Source organism: Cricetulus griseus, chromosome 6 (genome assembly GCF_003668045.3).
Source record: "Cricetulus griseus strain 17A/GY chromosome 6, alternate assembly CriGri-PICRH-1.0, whole genome shotgun sequence".
NCBI classification, from domain to species: Eukaryota; Metazoa; Chordata; class Mammalia; order Rodentia; family Cricetidae; genus Cricetulus; species Cricetulus griseus.
Window position 1 is genome coordinate 107,442,083 of NC_048599.1, and position 16,466 is coordinate 107,458,548.

The following is a 16,466-nucleotide window of genomic DNA, read 5'->3' on the forward strand; positions in this document are numbered from 1 at the left end:
GCTCGGTCACCAGGGAGGGCAAATCTTTGAAAGAATTAAAAGGATTACGAGGTGTTTGGCCTTACTGGAGGAAGTGTATCACAGGGAGTGGGCTTTGAGATATCAGAAGCCCATGTCAGGCCCAGGCTCTCTCTCTCTGTATCTCTATCTCTGTCTCTGTCTCCATCGCATTGTCTCTCTCTCTGCCAATGGATCAGACTGTAGATCTCAGCTACTTTTCCAGCACCAAGCTTGCCTGACACCATGTTCCTATCATGATAAAAATGGATCAAACCTCTGAAACTGTGAGCAAGCAGCAGTTAAACACTTTCATGTATACGCTTTGTCTTTGTCATGGTGTCTCCTCACAGTTATAGAATAGTGACAAAGACACATATCAATGGGGAAACACTCTTGCCTTAATAACAAGCACCATTGGAGCATATGACCCCCAAGTGATGCTCTATCTGCAAAACTTAATATGTTGCAAAGCCTCTGAAATTCAGGTTCTCTATAAGGGACACAAGGAGAATATCCAGATGTCCACACGGAATCTTCCAGGAGTCTTTCAACACTGGTCTCACATATTCTACCACTCAGAGTAAGATAGAGAGGAAGAGAAGCTGCTCCAAAGATCATTTCAATGGTACCTCAGGGATGTTTCTTCCCCTAAATTGTTGTCTTTTAAGGTGTGGAAGTTAAACTGTCCATAGTAAACCTATAGGTTACATTCATCACACAAAGTCAACATGTAATTCCTGGTCATGATTTGACTAACATTTTAACAACCGTCTCCTGTTCTTTGCAACTGATGACTTAGTAAATAAACCCATCAGGCTTGTAATTCCTTAAATTAAGAATGACAGAGTCTGAGGACACCTTTACAAACTGCAGCTTCTACCTTAAGAGCCCTTAGAGGCTTTTAGAGGAGCTATTAAATTGTTCCTGTGAGGCCATTATGAGACTAAGTGGATGTTTTTCTCAGAAAAATTCAGATGCAAAGAGGTTAAAATGATGTTTCCAAAGCAACAAAAGACATTTTCTATGTCATGGACTCTCACATGTGAAAGCACATAGATGCATATGCATGTGCACCCAGCCCCAGAAGCTGCTCACATGACAATGTTGGGAGAGCAGACAATCAAGTTAACTTCACTAAGGCCCCCGAGGATCACAGCCCAACCACACACTCGCTTGATTCACGTTGCTCCTCCCAAAGTGTCCTTTAGTTGTTCTTTGATAGGAAAAGTAAAACATAATTTATTTCAACTTTGATGTAGGCTTTCAGATGTTTGATAGTATTATTTTCTCTCATCCTTCTTCTGCAAGCCTTAGGCCTTCAGTATTTGGGCGGTTTGAAGTCAGGGGAAAAGTTCCATGCATATTTCTGGGCTTATAAAAAATAAGTATTCTGATTTTGATGCAGTTATGGTGACTAATCAAAATAAAAAGCTTTTTTAAAAGGCTTTATTTTAAGTAACCACTTCTAATGTTGGCAAGTTAAGCAATTCAATTCTATCCCTCTTACAATTTGTCATTTTTTTAGTAAAGATTTATTTTTACGGCTAAATTCCTGACTTGCCCAATACAAATATACTAGATTACTATCTTCCTATTCCAACTACATTTCTCACAAAACCAAAAGCAACACCTTTAAAAAATAATTCCTGGAACATTCAAGGAAAAATTGGTGATGTTTATTGAACAGTATATAATCATCATCTGTTTAGTTGTTATTTTTATTTGAAGCACAAGAATCAAATGGTAAATAATGAAAGCAACATTCAACTTTTGCAGTTAGAACTGTTCATTTGCTAACAAATTTAGGCAAATTAATTGTGGATTTGAGAAAGAATAAAGCAGGTTAATTAAATCCAATAAGAATCTCATCATGTCTCAATTATGAGCACTACACAGTTCTTTTAATGTAAAATAGATGCAAAAAATAAAGATCAAAGTAAAACCACAAGAAAAAAAAGCAATAAAAATCCCAGGTCTTGCATATAAACTCAGTAGGCTGTTTCAAAATTATTTTAAATGAAGATATCCCCTGTCCCTTCCACCTCTTGTTTAAATGATAAATGCTCTTCTGAGAAATGGGATGCTATTTTGAATTCTTAAGCAGTTATAAAGTTACAAAAGACTGATTATAGGTCCTTTTATGAGAGTAGATTATAGTAGAGGCAAGATGATAGGGAAGAGGAAAGAGAAGGGGCATTGCATTCACCTTGAATGTGAATTCGATTTTCTTTAGAATGCCCCTAACAACTAATCCCAAAATCCCAAGTACCTCCTGCCATCTGCCACATTGACTTTGACACACTTACTCAATTTGTTTCCAGGAAAAATAAGCCCATTCCTTTTTATATTAAGACATGTTCTCATTTTTAATATATCTAATCTTTCATTTCTCTCAAAGCAGCTGTTTTCTGGAAGGCCTGCTATGTAGCATAGAAAGATATTTTTAAAAGTAAAATCTATGCCTTAGAGAGAGCAGAAACCAAACCTGACTTGTCTTGACATAAATCTTGGACTTCAATGTACCTTTTAATTAACATTCTAACAGAAATATATTGAATCATTCATTACTTGTTGGTATATATTAATTCTTGCAAACCTAAAAACTGATACTACTGAGGAGACTATCAAATACTGTTAGCCTAGGGTGTGTGTTGTGGGGGGGTGTTCGCAAGTGTGCATACGTAGGTGTGTGCACATATGCGTGCTTATATGTGTAAGCTCTGTGACTGTATCTATGAGACCATGTGTTGAAGCTAGAGGTTGACACTGGATGCAGCTCCATCTTTTTATTATTATTTTTTTCTTTTTTTGGATGCAATGATGCTACATTGTTGTGGGGATCTGAGCTCAGGTCCTAATGATTACATAGCAAGCGCTTTACATGCTGAGCCATATTCCCAGCCCTACCCAACAACACACTCAATCTTATTACAATCCTGTGCTTCATCAAGCTTTAGAAGAAAAGGAAATTCAGCCAGTCCTATAAATATGAAGCTTTATGCATTCATAAAACACAGCCTTTAGTGATGGCCTGAAGAAAACTGTTATGGTTTGTGAAGTCTCTGCAAATGGAGAAACACTGAGGTACCAGTCCTGTGTGCCTTGTGATGAAATCACAGCACAAGGGGAGGAGCATGGACAACAGAACATGGTCCTTTAGTTCCAGCATAACACATGTAAAGCTATTCTGCCAAACTTGCCAGCACAGTTTTAGCAAAGACAGATTTATAAACATTATTAACACACTTATAATGTACAGTGAAAATAGGCACAGTCATTCTTACAGGTCAGACTATTCACCAGTAGAGACAAACCCTGTTCTCTCAGCAAACTAAATTTGTTCCTCCAATGTCCCTGGCCTACCCTGACTTTAAGCCTAGGCAGGGCCCAAGGGTTACGGCTTAGCGTTCTCTTATTCTGTCTCTTTTGTCATTTTCAGACAGATTTACTCTGACCTGAAGCAAGATTTCAAAAGAGGAACTTTATTGCAGCAGAAAAAGTCTCCATGTCAGTATTTGGGGATTAGGAAAGTTGCCTCGAGTAAGAATTTTAATTCAGAATGGGGCTGTTCTTGGAATATCCTCAGCTGAATCCCACATGAGGATCTTTTAGTCTTTGCTTATCTTTTTGTTTTTTTTAATAGGTCTCACTCTTTATCCCCAGTGGCATGGAACTCACTATGTAGCTATCATACAGTCCCAACTGGCTTTGAACTTGTAGAAATCCTGTTGCCTCAGCTTTCCAAATAGTGGAAGCTACTAAGTTCTTTTTTGTCCATCCTCTCTTCCTGTGAGTAATAGCTCAAACATCACTTTCTTTAAACATCTGCCCAGGTTTCTGCATGAGAACCCAACTACTGCCATATTTAAAACTTTAACATATTAATAATTTCCCCTGTATTTCTCTAACTCTGTTCTAATTTGAATTCTTTTGAATTAAATTCCCAAATTCCAGCACATTATGCACATTTTAAACTTCCCCTAGTCATTATTTAATTTGCTAGCTGACTGAAATGGATGGCTTATCAAGAGAATAGATTAGTTTCTGAAGGTTCTAGGGGTTGAAAGACTGAAGTCAAAGGAACCACACTTCTGGTGCTGCTAGAAGTCTCTTCTGAGTGCTAAGTTACACTCCTGTGGCAGATAGAAGGGCTTCACTCTTACAACACTCATTACCTCCTGAAGTGTCTACTGCCTAACCTTGTAGACTGAAGTCAGGATTTCAGTGTGTGAACTGTAAAGATAACATGACCATCTTTGAGCTCAGCAACTGGTTAGAATAGGTGGCATACTGTTACTAACTTATAAAAGCCTAGAACAGAGTTCACCATCTAGTAGGTGACCAATAAATATACCATAGTTAAGTCAGATCTTTCTATGTAAACTGCCACCTCCTCTCCCTTTTCACAGCCTATAAGTACCTTACTGGTTTCTTCTCGTTTAATTAGCTAATTTGCATGCTAATTACATTTCCTGTTCATTCGCTTTAATCTTTTTCCTTTACTGTTGGCTGAATTTCTTCCTTAAAGTCGAAATTCTCTTCTTGGAAACTTTCAATGTAAGACACTGTGTTAGGCTCTTTTCAACATGGGTACCAATCAAATGAAGAGTCACCAAGTCACAACTCAATGGATTCTGACATGCTACTATACTTTTCTGGCATTTAGGGAATGTTCTTTGACATCACACTTGGATCTTCTATGTGTGGTAGAAATGATGTATTGTCACTGGACAAGATGAACTATAAGAATAAAGCACAAACAATACTTGAACAAAAATGAAACTGAAGCCTCAGAAGAGTGACACATGGCTGACTTTTACTCAGGAAATAGATTCATTACCAAATTCCTCTTAGTTCCAATCTTGTGTTCTGGGGGAAAGAACCTACCTGTATGTAAAAGTCAAGCTTATCCCACTTTGGGTTTGACTCCACTTTGGGTTTAAAACTATGATTTCTTTGAATCATGAATAACAATGTTTTATCTTTCCACCTGCATTCTGCTTTTCCTTTATTTACCTTACTCCTTGCTTTCTATGGGAAACAGCTATTTGAAGGGCTCATGTGTCTTCCCATCCCCAGATTCTTAGAGGCATCTCTGATCAGCGTGAACTTGTGGAATATTAGTTTAAGATGTGTTACATTCGTTTGTGCTGTGGAATATTTGTTGAGTGATGCAATGATGCAGTGCATTCTTTTATGTTGCATTTGTTTAACACTGTGAAGCTGATTGGTTTAATAAAGAGCTGAATGGCCAATGGCTAGGCAGGAGAAAGGACAGGTGGGGGTGGCAGAAAGAGAGATCAGATAGGGAGAGAAAACTAGGGAAGAAAGTAAGGTTGGAGAAAAGGAAAAAGAAATGGAGATGCCAGGGGCCAGCCACCCAGCCACAGAGCCAGCCTCAGAATAAGAAGGAAAGAAAAATAAATGGATTAAAAAAAAGGTAAAAGCCCAGAGGCAAAATGTTATTAAAGAGAAACAAGATAATTTAAATATGAAAAGCTGGCTAGAAAGAAACCAAATTAATGCCGAACATTCATAAGTAAGAATAAGTCTCCAGGTATTATTTGGGAGCTGAGTAGAAGGCCCCCAAATGTAAAAAGCATAAAACAAAAACAAACAAACAATAACAAAAAAACCAACTGCAGGGTCATGCTTGCATTAGAACCAAGACTGTCCTTAGAGGGAAAATTCCAGGAGGTACCTGGGCATCTACAGAATTTGTAGAGAGTTTATATTGCTGACTAGAAAATAAAAAGTGTGGGGAGTTTGTGTTTCAAAGTCCTGTTTTCTCAATACTTGCTTGCTTCACCATGTCTCCCAAATTCAATTATGAGGATAGTATCTGCTGAGTAATGACTTTGGAACGTACTTCACATGAACAATGAACACCAGGAAAATAGAACACACTAAAAGCGAATTCCAAACCTCTTAATGTTCCCCATGCCAGCATGTATTTTTGTACCACAGTTTCATACCATCATGCAAGTGTACAAGTCATAAAATGATTCTTTGAAAGTTTGGGGTTGTCTGTAGCAAGCACACATGTGTCTTACTTTTGATGCCTTCCATCCCAGTGATAACTACATTCAATCCCATTTATCTTCCAGATCAGATGACTGAGTATATTCTGAGCCATATGGACTTACATGCAATGCTGTTCATGGCAGAAAACTTGCTTGTGTAGCATCAAACATGATTTGTTTTAATGAAGATCTACAGAATATGCATGTTTTGGTTATAAGCAAAAAAAAAGATTTGATGTATTGTATACAGTGTAGTTATAATAATTTATTATTTGAAGAGTCTTTGCCAACTTTGACAATGAATACTAGGTCACACCGTGACACCATGCACATGTGCACACAAAAGAGCATTGCAATAATTAGTAAGGCCCAGAAAAAACTTCAATTTTTTTTTGCAGGGGCGGGAGGGTGGGGGGTTTCAAGACAGAGTTTCTCTGTGGCTTTAGAGGCTGTCCTGAAAGTAGCTCTTGTAGACCAGGCTGGTCTTGAACTCACAGAGATCTGCCTCCCAAGTGCTGGGATTAAAGGAGTGGGCCACCACAACCTGGGTAAAAGTTCAAATACTTAATGTTCTTCCATAATAAGTACTCAAGAGGATACCACCAGTTAAGTTTCTAGTTTTAATACATTTTAATAAAATTAATGTGTGACTAACTCTATTTATACATAGACAATGGAAAAGCAAAGTTTCCATTACAGTGGTGAGACACAATGCATTGACAACAGGGAATGTCTGCAAGGACTAGGAACAGCAGGGACTTTCTCACATCCTGGGAGGAATGTAAAATGTGACAGCTGCATTGTAATGTAGTTTGGCAATTTCTCACAAAATCATATTCTATTAATATTTGATTTAGTCATTATAATCCTTGGGTACACATATGGATGAGTTGAAATCAGGTTGCTATACAAGTCTGAAAACAAATGTTTTCAGCATTTTCCTAAACAGCTCCCAAACTTAGAAGCAATATGAACAGATGAATGAATAAACGGTGATATGTAAAGAAACCATCTACAATCTCTCTCTGTCTCTCTCTCTGTCTCTGTTTCTCTCTCTCCCTCTCACCCCCCACAAACCTTTGCTAAATAAAATAAGTCATTATGAACTGTCCACATATAGTAAGACCCAAATTATATTCTGGAAGAGGAAAAATTATGGAGACAAAAATCATAACTTGCCAGAATATCAGCAAAGAAAGGGAGGGGTATATAAAGGGAGCAGGAGATTTTGGAGATTTTAGAACAATGCTTAAACACAGTAGTGATGAAAATATGTCATTACATAGTTCTCAATACCTATTGAATAGAGGTACTAGTAGGGAACCATAGTTTAATGATGGACTTAAGAATGTGTCAATATTGAGTCATCAATTATAACCAATTATTACACAAATACAGGATGTGAATAACAGTGGAAGCTGTGTGTGCTGGGTAAAGACTGTACACAGAAATTCCCTGTATTTTCAAATGAATTTATTTTCTGCGAACATGAAACTGTCTTAAATGACAGCCTGTGTAAAGAAGGATACAAAACAAAAGAAAAATAATCACAGAATCTGGAAAAGAAAATAGAACCAAGATAAGGAATAGGTATTGCTAAGATATCAGCAACAAAGTGTAACTTTCGATGAGGACATTTTCTGCCATTTTTCTTGACAACACCACTGGGAATCCCAATGGATAGTTTTGCTACTAATGTGGATGCTAAGGAAGCAGAGAGAGCTCAGTGCTTAGGTTCCGTGAGTCTGCAGCTTTTCATACTAAAGAATTCCATCAGAGTTTGCATTAGGTCTCACTTCATTGAAACCTTTATCATTTTTTAAATAACTACAAAGATAACAGACTGAAGACTCACCTACAATAACTTAAATGTTGAAGTGAGTATGGCAAGAATACAATGATGAAAGACTGTGGAGTATCTCCCTCACCTTTAGAACAGACTTTGTCTGCCGTAAACTTTCTCAGAGCCTGGGGTTGGCAGATCTTGTCAGAACTAAGCTGTGCCCCTTTTCACCCTAGAGAAGGACTTCTTTACCACTGTGACTATGATGGATGAAGGAGGAAGTACTAAGCTCAAATTCCTTGGGAGAAGATTCGGAATATGGATAATATTTAGACACAACTAACTTTACCCAAGTATTTTTGTTTAATCGAATCCTCTAAGAAGGAAAACCTGTGAAGGATTAAAAAAGAGAAATGTCAACTGCCCTTCAACAGGACTCTGCCACTTATTTGTTGTTTACAGGTGCACCAAGGTTCATGATGTCAGCGCTTTAGCTGCTCAGGGGGGCCAGCTGACCGTTCTTGTGAGCAGCCTCCTACGTGTCACATGGAAATATCATCACAGTCCTTCCTGCTGGGGACTCAAGTCCAAAGTGGCCAGCTCACTGATTTGCAATAATGCTAGCTTCACTATGTCTCCCAAATTCAATTATGAGGATAGTATCTGCTGAGTAATGACTTTGGAACGTACTTCACATGAACAATGAGCACCAGGAAAACAGAACACACTAAAAGCGATTTCCAAACCTCTTAATGTTCCCCATGCCATCATATATTTTTGTACCACAGTTTCACTCATTTTTGCAGAACACAAAACCAAAGATAGGAATCAGCTGTTACCTATGATGAGGATTTCTCCATTCTTCTGAGAGCAGAGTCTCTTTGTTCACTCAACCCTTCCTCCACTCCTGGACTCAGAAGTCCCTGAAGTTGCTCTAGTAGATCTAAGAGGAGGAAAAACACATAAGAAACATTAGCATTCTGCTGTATGTTGTTCAGATTATCTTTATGCCTTTGAACAAAACGTCCACATATCTTACATCAGGCTGCTGTGCAAACATTTACATTTGGAGAACATTTATATAGGACTTTTTTCTTTACATCATTTATCACCAAATAATTCACCTTTAGGGAAAGCTGTCTTCACTTGGTACATACTCATTTAAACTATTTCTAACAACTACTTACTTACTCTGTGATCTTAGTAATAATACCACGAGTTTCTATAGAAGTAGTAGAAAATTGTCAGGCTTACATAGTACTTGTCTGTGGCTTTCCTAAAACTGATTTGTCACTTTACCCATCTATGAGATGGACTAACACATTTCAGTGCCAAAATACAATTATTTTTTTTTTTCTGACCTAAAAAATCTCTGGTGGAATCCTAATCACCCCATCAAGCCTGCAATATTGCTGACCTGAGTGAGCAACATTGCTCCTCCAGCAACATGCTCTATAAGACAGTCTTCCATATCAATACAAGTTCCATGTGTCCCTTTTTGGAACTAGCAAAAACTAAGCTGGCTTTGGTCATCAATCACAAACTGTTCTAATTCAATTAGATGAATCCTTTTTCCACCAGCCTCTTACGCTGCCGGCAAATAGACAACACTGCTTTGTGACATTTTTTTAAGAATTCTAGCCAAACCACCCTTTACAGTCTTAAATATTTATGCCATGGAAAATGTGTTTTAAGAAAGACTTCCAGTGGAATGTCTAATACTATAGCTCCAAAGTCTTATAGATTGCTATGCTTACATCAGTACATGCAGTTTTTGTGAATGCAAAGGGACACTAAAGGTGTAGCTATGAAGAAACCTAGAGATATCAGGATGCCCCAGTGGCTTCCTAATCTAAAAGCATGCCTCCTAATATCACTGGCTTATCCAATAATCTGAGGACTCGTACTATGAAAATACACGTTTTGTGGCTTTGCTAAGAATCATTATGTATACCCTTGGGACTCTCAAAAGCAAATTAGTGGAGACTCAGAAAGTCAAGCCTAAAAGTCAGAATCAGGTATCAGCTTTTCATTATTGATCCCATTATTTTTAATATGAGTAATAATCAGAATAATCATCTACAGAGTAGCTAAAACTAAAAATCTTTAAATTGAATGAAATAAACCAGACACATTTTTTGAAGACTATATAGCCTTTGTTTATATTTATGAACATCTAGGAAATATAAAAATAAGCTCTAGTAACATGCAGAACCATGGCTACACATGATTAACAGAGGTGCATCATAAGGGAATTTTTGGTAACAATAGACAAATTCTGTATCTTGATCGAGATACTGATTACACAGACACATCTACTAGGCAAAACTTACTGAACTATGTTTTTAAAGATGAACATCTTATTGTAATTAATATACATCTTGATTAAAAACCAATGAGTCCAGGAGTACAGCTCAGTGCTTAGCTGTGGGTGTCTGCCTCTGCTTCCATCAGCTACTGGATGAAGGCTCTAGGATGGCATATAAGGTAGTTATCAATGTCATTGTAGGAAGAGGACATTTAAGGTAGCCTCTTCATTATTGCTTAGATTCTTAGTTGGGGTCATCCTTGTGGATTCTTGGGAATTTCCCTAGTGCCGAGTTTTTCTTTAAACCTATGATGACTCCCTCTATTTAGGTATCTCTTTTCTTGCTCTCCTCTATTCTTCTCTTTCAGTCTTCCTGATCCCTCATGTTCTCCTCTCCCCTCCTCTTCCAGTTGTAGAGAGGGGCAAGGGATGAGCAAAGATGTCAAGACTTGCTGGATAAACCCACAGAAACAACTGACCTGACCAAGTGAGAGCACATGGATCCCAGTCATAAAGCTGGGGAACCAGCATTGGACTGAACTAAGCCCTCTGAATGTGGGTGCCAGTTAGCAGGCCTGGACAGTCTATGGCCTCTGACAATGGAACCAGTATAAATACCAGTATAAACACTAGTGCTTAAATGGAATTTGGAACCCATTCTACATGGAGGAATACTCTCTCAGCCCAGATACACAGAGGAGGGCCTAGGGCCTCCTCCAAATGATATGACATACTTTGATGATTCCCACATGGAAGGCCTCACCCTCCCTGGGGAGTGGATGGGGGTTGGGAGGGGGGTCTGTAGGGGGTATGGGAGGATGGGAAGGTGAGGGAACTGGGATTGATATGTAAAATAAGATAATTTCTAAATTAAAAAATATATATATATATAAATAAAAAAACCAATGAGTCTCACAGGTATTTCTGAAATTTTAGAAAGACTTGTGAGTCAAGGATGTTGTAAGAAGGAATATTTACTCTTTTCTTGCCCAATGAAATGAATTTTTCATCACTTCATTTGTTTTTCCACGTAAGAGATAGTTACGAAAGAAACATACAATCTACAATGTAACATCAGTAGTGTGCTCTAAGAAAAGTAGTAGTTAACAGAAGAGAAGTGGCCTACTCTACAAAGCTTAGCTTATTGTGTGTAATAGACAATTGAAATATAAAAACCAGAGAAAAATAATTATGGCCTTTACTGAGATAAAATCTATGTTTAGCTAAGGTCTGCACTAAACCAGAGCAATCCACTTTCTACCAAACCACAAGATAACCTGTGAAGACACTGATGTTCAGCAAGTCAGTAAAAGCTGCTGGAGTGTTCAAACCAATGAAAACCACATCATTCTTCTATTAAACTGAGCCAGCATGTTCCCTAATTTAAAAAAAAAATCAAAACAGAAATTATTTTTAAAGCCAAACTTGACTCATCCATTGAAGACAATTTTTGTTGTTGTTGTTATTTTCTTAAACATAATTTAGGCCTCTTATATACAGCTGTCCAGGAGGATAAAATGATGTTATGTGACCTTCTTTCCTATGAGCAAAGGCTAGCTGGGAAGCCAGGTGTATATATGTCTGCTGCTGTTTCTACCAGTGAGGGATATCCATGTGCTCTTAACAAAAGGCAGCATGCATACTCTTGACAAATTCAAGCTGTGACTTGCAGCAATTGACATATGAAAAACATTGACAAATAGACTAATCTGATACCAGACCCTTTTAGGTAAACCTGTCTCTGTCACCACCATCCACCTCAACACTTCCAAATGAAATCCCTTTGTGGATAATATCCATTTTAAAGCAAGAGAAAAATTTCGACAGCCTGTCTAGGATTGTAAATCCTCTCAGACCCTTTTGGGTTTTTAACCAATTTACTTAAAATTCTTGTTAAGAGGGAGGAGTCATTATACCATTAAATAGATTAAAGAATCTAATTATGTCAAAATTAAGTGTGAACCAGGTAATTAAGTAACTAAATCTCCAATCCTGGGGGAAGTATTCTTATAATTCAATATCTAAGAGAAAAAACCAACAACATAATGTTTGAAAGAATTAGTGAAGAGCAAACTTAATAAAAAGTCTAGTTTTAAAATTATCTTTTGGTAAGAAGTCTACCAATGAATAATAAGCATTCTATATTAAGTCAGCTAACATCCTTAATACTGTCTTCTCTCTGGTATTTGTTTTCCCAAGCTCTGGTCAGAAGACATAGGTTTTGTCCAACATTATTTTGGCAGGATAGAAATGGCCACTTGAAAGGGCTGGCCAGCGGGGTGTTGGTGGTGCACGCCTTTAATCCCAGCACTCGGGAGGAAAAGGCAGGCGGACAGCCTCCAAAGCTATAGAGAAACCCTGTCTCGAAAAAAAATAAAAAAAATGAAAGGGCTGGACAGATGGCTTAGAGGTTAAGAACATTTGTTGCTTTTGTAGATAGATGACTGTAGTTGAGTTCCCAGCACCTACATATTTGCTCACACAGCTTGTAACTACTTATCAAGGAGATCTGCTGCCATCTTCTGGTTTTTATAAACAACAGTGCTCCAGTACAAGCAAACATGTGAACTTCTGTGCACAAATATGTGCACAGACAAACACAGAGATAAAAGTAAATAATTACTTTATAAAAAGATTAAAATGGTCACTTGAATTCAAAATATCTGGGATTCTACACAACTCTGTAATGTATTGCCTGAGAAAACTGGTGTAAGATGTTGAAAGACACTTGATTTTCTCAAACTGGTTTGTGACAAGTTGTATAGATTGTATAGGCTTCACATAATTAGTGTTTAAGAGAAATACATAATTTAAAGCTGTTTCGAAAAGAAACCTACTTTGGAATCAGATGTAGTGCATGACTGTAGTTCTGGAACTTAGAGGAATTGGAGGCAGCAGAATTGTGAGTTCAAGGTAAGCCTCAGCTAGAAAGTCCATTCAAGGCCATAGAGGGAAGGAGGAGATGATGTCTCAAAACAAAACCTTATCTAAAATGAAATATTTAATGATATTAATTAATATTTGAAGATAGATATTCAATAATTTATGGTTAATAGAATGTTTTTGAGCATTTTCAAGTTTTTCCCCAATTTCTATTTTTTGTACTACTTAAACACTTTAAAATTTTTGATTGCTATTATTGTAACAACAGCTATCTGTATTTCCTGGTTGTTCTTTGATATTGATATTCTCATGTATATAGCCTTTTGGAAATGTGTTAAAGAAATTATTATGTTGAGGTTATAGAGTATGAGTAATCTCACAAATACAGATACTTAAGACTTCTCAATCCACTGAATACACAATTGTGGTAGAATATTTAGTACGATTATTTTTCACATGGTAACATCTTTCTTCTCTAGTAAGTCCCACTAATGTCCCATCATGACCTTTGGTCTTCAGGGCTAATCTCCAATATGACAAGTCTTTTGCATATATCCTTTGAGAAAATTTTAAGAAGGTCAAAAGTGATGAACCAATTACATATTAAAATCTGCATATGAGAACTCAAACGTTTTGGAAACACAGAAAGATCTTTTGAACCAGAGTTGGAGGATTTGCCTTAATTATTCCAGAACTTCAGGATTTAGAGATAATATTTACTTCATATTAATAGTAAGAGACAGCCCAAAGTCTTTGATTTAGTTATGACCTTGTGTGATTTTTTTTCCCTGCAACGTCCTAGAGGTCACATCACTTCCTCTAAAATAACTGGTAGCTGAGCCAATGAAGTCAGAAACAAATCCAAGACATTTTCATGCCATTTTTTATGGGCTATGACAACTGTAAGCACAAGCCTATGAGATATGTTGGTTGAGCACTCCATTTTCCAAAGAAGTTGGTGTAAGGAGGACATGTTTCATTAATGTTAGCTGAGCAGCTTATTTGAGAGTATGTTATCCTTTAAAGTAGTATTTACACTGCTTTGATATTTAGTTACAGATTTCATAAGTACATGTTTTCTTTGTTATGATTTATATTTAATAATATTTCCCTTAATGTTGCCTATGTATCTGAATAAATATCTCATCCATAAATTCAACACACCATAAGGTTTACTAAGACAGGGAATGTGGGGAGAGATGATAGGAAGAAAGAAATGACATATAGAAAGAAGGAAGGAAGCAGAGAAGTTAGGACATACACATATTGAAGCCTTGATTCCTTTCTTAAGTGCATGTCATTAGAGAAACCTTTTCCTGTACAAGGATCTCAGGACACTAGTCTCAGTTCTTAAACGTCATGCAGCTCATGTGAATGGTGTTTATATCTAGGAGGGTGACATCTTCCTTTAAGACTAGATGATCATTGGGTGTATTTCTATAAACTTACAGATCATTTCTGAAGGGAGAGCTGGACTGAAGGGACTTGTTTTCAGCAGAAACAGATTTCATAGCTTTTTATATGGATACAGATGTCATATGTTCTAAGAGGGCTGCACATTATTTTCAACTATATTGTAACTATATGAAAGACTTTGGAATGTACCAAAAGAATACCGGACTTCTTCATTCAAAATGAGGCAATATCTAATTCACCTTATCACATTCTATGAAGGACTGATTCAGATCTACTTTACTATTCTGTAAATTATACATAACAGGGAGTAATAAAGTAAAGTTTAGGCTGGAGAGATGGCTCAGCCATTAAAGGCTACGCTCACAAACAAAAATAAAGTCAAATTTACCAAAAGACATGCAAGGTCCTTCTTCCAGAAGGGCAGTTGGTTTTTCTGCCCTCTCCAACTTCAAGTAGCAAATCTGATTTTACAAGTACTTTTATATGCCTTCCAGCATCTTCTCTTTCCTCTTTCTTTGATGACTTCAAGCCATAGATCATATTTTGACATGACTTTAATTGGAATATAATTATATTCCTTTCTCCTTCTGGTATCTCCTACTATCTTCTAGTATCCCCTAGTATCTATTATCCTCTTTTGAGCCTCTCCAATGCCCCCCAATGCTTAAGTATCCCTTTCTCCTACCCCTCTCCTTTTTATTTTTCATGCAACCTAGTCTGGCATGAGGAATCCACCCTTCCTACTTTCCCAGTCCTGATACTACAATGTGCACCTCCGTACTTGGCTGCATACAAAATTTCATTTAAACATTTCTCATCTAACATTGTGATATGCACATTGCCTTGAGTTCCATATTATTTTTTTAAAATTCACTTCCTAATAACTTAGAAAAGTAATTTTTAACATTTTAATATATATAAATATATTCTACAATCTTGAATTTACCCCTTTTTAAATTTACCTTTTGCTTTTTTATATTTGAATTTGCATAGTCATTTAACTACATAATACTGTATGAACTTAGCATTGTGTTTATAATCATTTTGACCCTAAAGAATATGAATAGAGATAGAAATGCTAAGGATGATACCATGAGAGGTTCTACTTTATAAGAGAATTGCAATAATACAACACATTGAATTATAATTTTATTTAATAAAAGGTATGAACACAAGGCATTTGTAATTGACATTATGTTTATATATTTAAAAATAATGTTGTAGTAGAAATGTTTTAACACTGGCTTTCAATGGAAATAGTGTACTTATTTTAAATCCTTAAAGACTGCCTTAACTGGACAAGTTTGAGAAACACTGTTAAAGTAGAATATTAACAGTCTGCATTTATGAAAATTAAGTCTCTAGAACATAAAACCATAGTGTCCTTAAACAATTAAGTCACTTGAACCACACTATCATTGTTAATTATTATTGTTATTGATATTCTTATATTATTAATATTATTTTATTAAGATAGGGTACTTGTAAATATCCAAGACCTGCCTTGAACTCACTGCTCATCCTGACAACCATAGAGTTGCCTAAGACTCTCTGACTTCAGCGTCTCCAGAATGCTGGCATTCAAGCTTTTGCCACCATTCTCAGTACATCATTAATCTAATTCACACTGACTTTCCATAGACCACATAAGACTGAATTATAAGACCACAATAGACATCATTATTCTGAAAACCCAGTCATAATAGAGAATTGCAAGCTCTCCTGTACAGCTGTAAAATGCCAATCATCTCTTTAGGCTTCCATATACTATTAATTTGATTTGGGTAACAGAGTCAGGCTTTTAGATTATATTACTAAATATGGACTACAAGGGCAGATGGATTTATGCTGTATCCTACATTCTAAAACAAAACAAAACAAAAACAACTACAGACACTTATCTCTGTAGGGTATGTGCACCACATAGTACTTGCTTTAGTGGTGGACAAAGAAATATCAAACACATGACTAACCTTTACCAGAAAACAAGTGAAGATGGTTCTGGGTTTGATCAACAATTGCTTAGGAGGTTCTCTTCTGAGGCATGATATTA

General features: G+C 36.7%; 1 protein-coding gene across 2 annotated transcripts in view; it reads right to left on the bottom strand.

Moving 5' to 3' along the window:
• The window catches only part of B3galt1 (beta-1,3-galactosyltransferase 1), a 541,119-nt gene that overhangs the window by 354,806 nt on the left and 169,847 nt on the right, over positions 1–16,466 (bottom strand). For both annotated transcript variants that reach the window (XM_035446703.1, XM_027420257.2), the window contains exon 2: positions 8,646–8,749. The gene's annotated coding sequence lies outside the window, so the exon portion shown is untranslated. The remainder of the gene's footprint in view (positions 1–8,645; positions 8,750–16,466) is intronic.